The sequence below is a fragment of the Nycticebus coucang genome, chromosome 1 (genome assembly GCF_027406575.1).
Source record: "Nycticebus coucang isolate mNycCou1 chromosome 1, mNycCou1.pri, whole genome shotgun sequence".
Classification (NCBI taxonomy): domain Eukaryota; kingdom Metazoa; phylum Chordata; class Mammalia; order Primates; family Lorisidae; genus Nycticebus; species Nycticebus coucang.
The window spans coordinates 57,981,576-57,989,299 of NC_069780.1; the positions used below are offsets into that span (position 1 = coordinate 57,981,576).

The window sequence follows — 7,724 nt, forward strand, 5'->3', positions numbered from 1 at the left end:
TTAGTTAAGGCCTTCATGAATTCATGCCTGGACCAATGTGTTAATTGAAAATAGCAGCTTAAATTTTTTAGATTTAACTTCTTCAATCTTTTCTTTATTGTAGTGTAATTCTGATTCCTCTAAAATGATGATTTGATCATTGACTCTTGATGCAATATCATTTGTTCTTAGCACATTTCATAAGTAAAGATTAAATTCACAGTGTTTATTTCTTTCTTCAAGATAGAGCAAGTGATCCACCTCTACAAAAAACTGCTGTTTCATTAACATATTTCATTATCTCACATATAAAATCTTTTAACCATTTTATTCCAACATTGGTCATCATCATAAACGAAAAAATAAAAGAATTCTATCTACTAACCATGAATGACTTAGCAAAACTACAGCCTTGCTTTCATGCATGGGCCCACTAATTCTGGAATTGCTTTTATGCACCCGAATGCAGTTGGAGAAAAAACACAACTAAATCATAAACTATGCTGACTGTTATCTCTTTATAACCATGACCAAATCAAAGGCTGCCAAATAAGTTCAGTATTATTCCATGAGACATCACCTTCTTTCTCTTATGTAGGAGTCATTTGTAGATTCTTTTCTTATTTCAAAGCTTCCACATCCATTCCTCAGTCTCAATCATAGCTTATGACTTAAAAAAAAAAAAAAAAAAAGTAACCGGGAGGAAAAGTATACAGACTCCCACTATTATCTATACTTAATGCTGGTATCTAAACTTACATACTACTCATCCTGCATATTACTAAAGCAGAGTTTCCCAAGTGTTTTTTTTTTTTTTTTTTTTTGAGACAGAGTCTTCACTTTAAGTAGCTGGGACTACAGGTGCCTGCCACAATACCTGGCTATTTTTTTGTTGCAGTTTGGCTGGGGCCAGGTTTGAACGCTACACCCTTGGTATATGGGGCTGGCACCCTACCCCCTGAGCCACAGGCACTGCCCGAGTTTCTCCAGTTCTCTCAACAGAATTGAGTCAGGTAATGCTTTGTTTGGTGTGGGAGGAGAGCTCAGGAAGGTTATCTTGTGTAAGGTAGGATGTTTAGCAGGGAGGGGTCAGGAAGGTTGTCCTGTGTAATGTAGGATGTTTAGCAGGGAGGCTTCAGGAAGGTTGTCTTGTGTAAGGTAGGATGTTTAGCAGGGAGGCTTCAGAAAGCTTGTCTTGTGTAAAGTAAGATGTTTAGCAGGGAGAGTTCAGGAAGTTTGTCTTGTGTAATGTAGGATGTTTAGCAACAACCCTCGTTTCTCCCATTTGTTGCTAGTAGAATCTTTGTTCACCAATTGCAATAGCCAGAAGTATCTCCAAACATTTTCAAATAGCCCCTTGCCTAGCAAAAATCTCACTTTGTTTGAAATTTCTACCAGAAAATAAATATTCATTTTCCTACCCCAGGATTACTCCTTTCCTTCTTCACCAACCCTCACTGGCTACACAGGATACACACAGATACTGATCAATGAACATTAACACTTAGCCATCCCTCACATAATCATTTTTTCCTCATTACTTGGTCATTTCATGATTATACAAGTATGCTATTATTTATCACGTCTTAGAAAACAAAAGCAAATAAGCAACAAATATTCATTGCTTTACACATTTTCCTTGTCAGATACCACAGGAATTTTTTTTAAACCAAAAATCCCCCAAAGAGTTATACCAACTGTGTCTGTTGCTCATTGCATTCCCTTTCAGACTCCTTCCATACAAGTTTTTCTATTCTAATAGAAAATCATTCTATTCTAATACTCCGATTAAGCCTCTCTGCCACTTTGTTGATCTAGTGGTTCTTCCTTTCCTTTCTCACTTTACTTGATTTATCAGTAGCATTTGATACATAATTTATCAGTACCTTCTTATTCTACTACCTTTATTTGGCTTACTGGTTTTCCTATTACTTACCTAATCCCTCCCTCTCTCTCTTTTTCTCCCTCTCCATATTTTTCACTAATTTCTCTTCTCAAAACTCTTCATGTTGGAAGGCCTGAGGTCTCAGTACTTCATTTTCTTCCCCTCATCCTTCTTTGCACTTACTCTCTTAGTGATCTCAGAGCTTTAGATGCAATCTAAATGCTAATGACTCCCAAATTTATATTTCCTTGCCATATCATAAATTCCACACTTATAGATTCAGTTGTATTTTTTATACTTCTACTTGAATGCTGTGATTATAACAGCTCAATTTTTCCTCAAGTCTATTCCTCACTCTGCCCTTCTCAATTCATAAGATAGAGAACTTGAGCACTGTAGGTTGAGTCTCTCATGAGTTTTGGAAAGCTTGGCTTCCAGGAGGGATCAAATAAAAGAAGACACATGTAGAAAGATGAAAGGCAGCAGCAGGGGGAAATCTAAATTCTATCTCATTTTCTCTTTTCCATCCCTGATAATAGTTGCATTTCTTTCTTGACTCCATCTTCTACCAGCAACCTCTCTCATCAGCCACAGCAGTGCAGCCTCCTATCCTTGTTCCTGCATCTGAAAGTCATGTAGCTTTATGTTGTTGCTAAATTCTGGGTTGCCTTCCTGCCCCTTGATTGGATTTCATTTTATTTAGCTATTTCTACCATCAATTATCTGCATTAATTTTCTTTGTTTTGAATTCTTAGAAATTGCAGTTCTCCTGAGTAAGCTCTGATTACTTCATATATCTAAGTATGAATATCTCAGAATAAATATATCTCAAGAGAAATTGCTGATCTCTTTCTCCCAATTCATGCCAAATCTTTTTATGCTTATCCATCTCATTTGATGAAAAGCCCTCCCTTTTGTTGCATAAACCCAAAAGGTTGACTATATCTAGAATCTACTACCTCTCACCATCTCTATTTATGTTTGAATTACTACTTATTTATGACTTTTAAAAAATTTTTTAGCTGCCAAAGACAGACAAGATAAAGAAAAAAATACACTTTAAAGTTTACATTTAGGAATATTGAATATGAGTCACTATATAATGTGAAGTAATATGATCTTAGACTGTATCTGTTCTACATTAAGAATTAGACTTATATTCCAAAGGGAAATACTCACGTTTAGTAATAGGATAGAACTAGTTTCAAATCAGAGTTGTATAAAACATTAGCTATTATAAATCTCTACAGCTTAGTGTTCTCATTAGCAAAATTGAGCTAATTATACCAATTTATAAAGTTCTTTAAAACATAAATGATAGCTTTAACTCTCGGGGTGGAAGCAAGATGGCTGACGAAAGCAACCTTTCCACAGAGGCTCCTGTCCAGAAGGAGAGTTAAAGGACAGAAGTTTAGTAAGTAAGCTGATGGTTAGGAGGTGAGCAAAGAGAGAAGGTTGAAGAACACACATCAACCCTGCTGAGGCAATCTGCAACCCCAAGGAAACAAACAATAGGTACAAAATCCATTGCCAAGTGGACAGGAGTCACCTCCCCCACTAGAATGGGTGACAGTATACTTTATACGGACAAGCGAGCAGAGTTCAGATCTCCTCCTATTTTATCTCATGGGAGAGACCCTCTAAAAACTAGAACTCCTTCCCCAGAGAGGACCCACTAGTGTCCCATGGCACTCTTCTGCCAGGCATAAAACTGTATATATTCTTCACCTGCAATTCTAAACTCCTAGAACTCCCCTCCACTCTCACCCTGAGGTCTGGAAGCCTGCCCCCCATGGAGTCCAGATTCTTGAGCATTTTATCTAGAGGTGAGGACAAGGCATGGACTGTTGGAGGTTTCTGCTGATTCTCTGGCACAAGTGTGAGGAGAGGACTGTGGACCAAGGGAGCCATACAGGAGAGGGAGAAGTGATGCCCCATGGTACAGAGCAGCAGTGGCAGTGGTGGAAACAATAGGGCTCATACCTCTGGGGATATTTCAGAGAACCACTCCCTGCCTCTCTTGGCAACCAGAGAAAGCCTGGCCTGTACTCCAGTGGCAGCCACTGGTGGAACAGAGCTGGGATGGAAATGCAGGCCCAGTGAGTAAAGGGTATGCCTGAGGCAGTACCTGCCTGGTGGGGTGCAGTGGAATGGAGACTAGAATAGTGTGCGCAGATACAGCATACTACCAGGGTGGGGCTGAGTCAGAAGTGCTGCTTTAGTGAGCCTAAGAAGCACCCGGACCCCAGGGGAACAGCTGAGACAAAAGCAGGTGGGACAACAGTACTAGTCCAGGGACAGCAGGAATTGAGAGCTGAGTGTAAGCTCTAACTGCCCCTGCCCCTGCCCCAACACAGAGTGCAGCAGAGACAGAGAAGCCATCTCCGTGAGAATTGGTGCAACCACAGTGGCACAGGGCGGGGCTGAGTCACAGTTTCTGTAAACTCAAACAATGCCTGGCCAGGAATATAGCCAGGACATAAATGCAAATTCTGAGAGAATATAAGTGGCAACAACATCAATCTGGGGCAGGGCTGGAACTGAATGAATCATCCCAGCTTCTATTAAGCACCCGAGGTTGTCAGGCTTCAGCTCGCCCTGCTGGCTGGTGGCATAGTGCAGTGGTCTGGCTGAGTAGACATAGATCTCCCTGTGACTCAGGTGGGTACAAACCCCTAGAGCATATGCTCTGTAGAGGGAACTGGGTCACAGCCCTGTGGGGTTACCAGTGACTAAGTGTGACAGAAGTGTAAGGTAGGGAAGGAGGTATCAACCTTCCCAGACTAATTCATTTGCATGGTGGGGTCTTCTGACCTCATGGAGCACCGAGCTGCTAGCAGACCCCTGCTATCTAGTTGCCAGAGACCTTTTGAACTCTCCCACCTGAGACCAGTACTGACTGGGACAATTTATTTGGAACTCTTGAACTGGGCCAATCCAATTGGATACCTGAGGACTATCCAAAGTAGTACCCTAGGTGTGTGGTTGTGGGAAAGTTTAATTTTCCTTTTTTAGTTGTTGCCCATGGGAACAGGGTGCCAGTATTTCTCCACAGCTGAGACTTTAATCAAGAGTAACTGATTCACTAAAGTAGGATGGAGATCAGCAGAAAACAAGACAGAGCCACTTAGCCCCACCACACCAAGTAAATCCCCAGTGTCTCAGGCTGTAGCACTCTATGGGTCCTTTGCAAAGCTTGATGGGAAAAGGTACAGACACCCATCCCAGCGCTGGGGCAAAGGGCTGGTTTATCACTACTCTAGGAGCCCCTCAACCTCACTTAATCTTATCTGCTCATCTAGCCAAACAGTGTAAAATAATCATGGGGCTGAATCAGTGAAAAAATGCCAGTAACATAAATAACCAGAGTAGATCAGATCCCCCAAGGAACAATATGGCAGACATAACTGAAATTCCCATTTATAAACAAATGGCTGAGATGTCATAAATCAAATTCAGAATTGGATTACAAATATGATTAATACAATGGAGGTAAAGTTGGAATTTGAAATTCAAAGAGCATTTCAAAAGTTGTCTCAAGAATGCAATGAATTCAAAGACAAAATCACCAAAGATTTTGGCACATTGAGACAAGAATTTGCAACCCTCAAATATCTGAGAAATACAGTAGAATCCCTCAGTAACAGAATGGAGCAAGTAGAAGAAAGGAATTCTGACATTGAAGACAAAGATTTGAATGCTCCCAAACTCTCAGAGAGGAAGAGAAATGGAGAGCAAAAAATGGATCATTCTCTCAGAGAGTTCTGGGATAATTTGAAGAAAACTAATATTCACTTTATAGGAATCCCTGAAGGTGATGAAGTTGCTTTGCAAAGCACAGAGGCTCTTCTTCATGAGATTATGAAAGAGAACTTTCCAGACACGCAAAGAGATTCTGAAATTCAGATAGCAGTTTCAGAATCCCAGCACAACTCAACCCAAATAAGACATCTCCCAGACACATCATAATTAACTTCGCTAAAGTTAATATGTAGGAGAAAATTCTGCAAGCAGCCAGACGTAAGAAAACCATAACCTACAAGGGGAAGAATATTAGAATGACTGCAGATCTCTCTTCTGAAACCTTTCAAGCTAGAAGAGGGTGGTCATCAACTTTTAATCTTCTAAAACAAAATAACTTTCACCCCAGGATCCTGTATTCAGCAAAGTTGAGTTTTATTTATGATGGAGAAATTAAATACTTTAATGGCATTCACATGTTGTGAGGAAGTTTGCCATAACTAAACCAGCTCTCCAGGATATTCTCAGACCTATCCTCCATAATGACCAGCACAATCCTCTACCACAAAAGTAAACTTACTCAGAAATTTTAGATCAAATTCCCACTTCCACAGTGATGAAAGGATTAAAAATTTCCACTGGACTTTAGAAAAACTTGGTACCCAAAATTCTACCAGGCTTATCAATATTCTCCATTAATGTGAATGGTTTAAATTGTCCTATAAAAGGCACAGATTGGCTGACTGGATACAAAAACCAGGCCAATATCAGCTGCATACAAGAATCTTATCTTATTTAAAAGATAAATATAGACTCAGGGTGAAGGGATGCTCATCTATATTTCAGGCAAATGGAAAGCAGAAAAAAAGCAGGTGTTGCAATTTTATTTGCAGATACAATGCGCTTTAAACCAACAAAAGTAAGGAAAGATAAGGATGGTCACTTCATATTTGTTAAGGGTAACACTCAGCATGATGAGATTTCAATTATTAATATTTATGCACCAAACCAGAATTCACCTCAATTTATTAAAGAGACTCTTAACAGATATGAGCAACTTGATTTTCTCCATCACCATAACAGGCAGAGATTTTAACACCCCTTTGTTAATGTTGGATAGAACCTCCAATAAGAAACTAAGCAAAGAAATTTTAGATTTAAACTTAACTACTCAACAATTGGATTTAATAGACATCTACAGAACATTTCATCCTAACAAAACTGAATACACATTTTTCTCATCAGCCCATGGAACATCCTCCAAAATTGATCACATCTAAGGCTACAAGTTTAAACTCATCAAATTAAAAAGCAAAATTATTCCTTGCATCTTCTCGGACCATCATGGAATAAAGGTTGAAGTCAGGAACAACAAGAATCTGCATACTCATACAAAAACATGGAAACTAAATAACCTTATGCTGAATGATAACTAGGTCATAGATGAGAGTAAGAAGGAAATTACCAATTTTTGGAACAAAATGATAATGAGGAGATGAATTACCAGAACCTCTGGGATACTGCAAAGGCAGTCCTAAGAGGGAAATTTATAGAATTGCAAGCCTTCCTCAAGAGAATGGAAAGAGAGGAAGTTAACAACTTAATGGGACATCGCAAGCAACTGGAAAAGGAAGAACAAATCCAATTCCAAACCCAGCAGAAGAAAAGAAATAACCAAAATTGGAGCAGAACTAAATGAAATTGAAAACAAAAGGATTATACAACAGATCAAAGAGTCATTTTTTTTTTTTTTAAATATGGAACGCTTCACGAATTTGCGTGTCATCCTTGTGCAGGGGCCATGCTAATCTTCCCTGTATCGTTCCAATTTTAGTATATGTGCTGCCGAAGCGAGCACTTTTTTTTTTTTAAAGATCAATATAATAGATAAACCTTTGGCAAACCTAACCAGGAAAAAAAGAGTAAAATCTCTAATTTTATGAATCAGAAATGGCAAAGGGGAAATAATAACATACTTATTAGAAGTTCAAAAAATCCTAATAAATATTATAAAAAACTTTATTCTCAGAAATATGAAAATTTGAATCAAGTTTTGAAATAGCACCAACTATATAAAATCTCTCTAAAAAGAAAAGCCCAGGACCAGTTGTCTTCACAT

General features: G+C 38.9%; 1 non-coding gene across 1 annotated transcript; it reads right to left on the reverse strand.

Annotated features, from left to right (window-relative positions):
• Positions 1-7,356: 7,356 nt before the first annotated feature.
• On the reverse strand, positions 7,357-7,463 carry LOC128592132 (U6 spliceosomal RNA). The gene has a single exon (XR_008381777.1). It is a non-coding gene; the product is annotated as a U6 spliceosomal RNA (small nuclear RNA).
• Between the last annotated feature and the right edge of the window lie 261 nt (positions 7,464-7,724).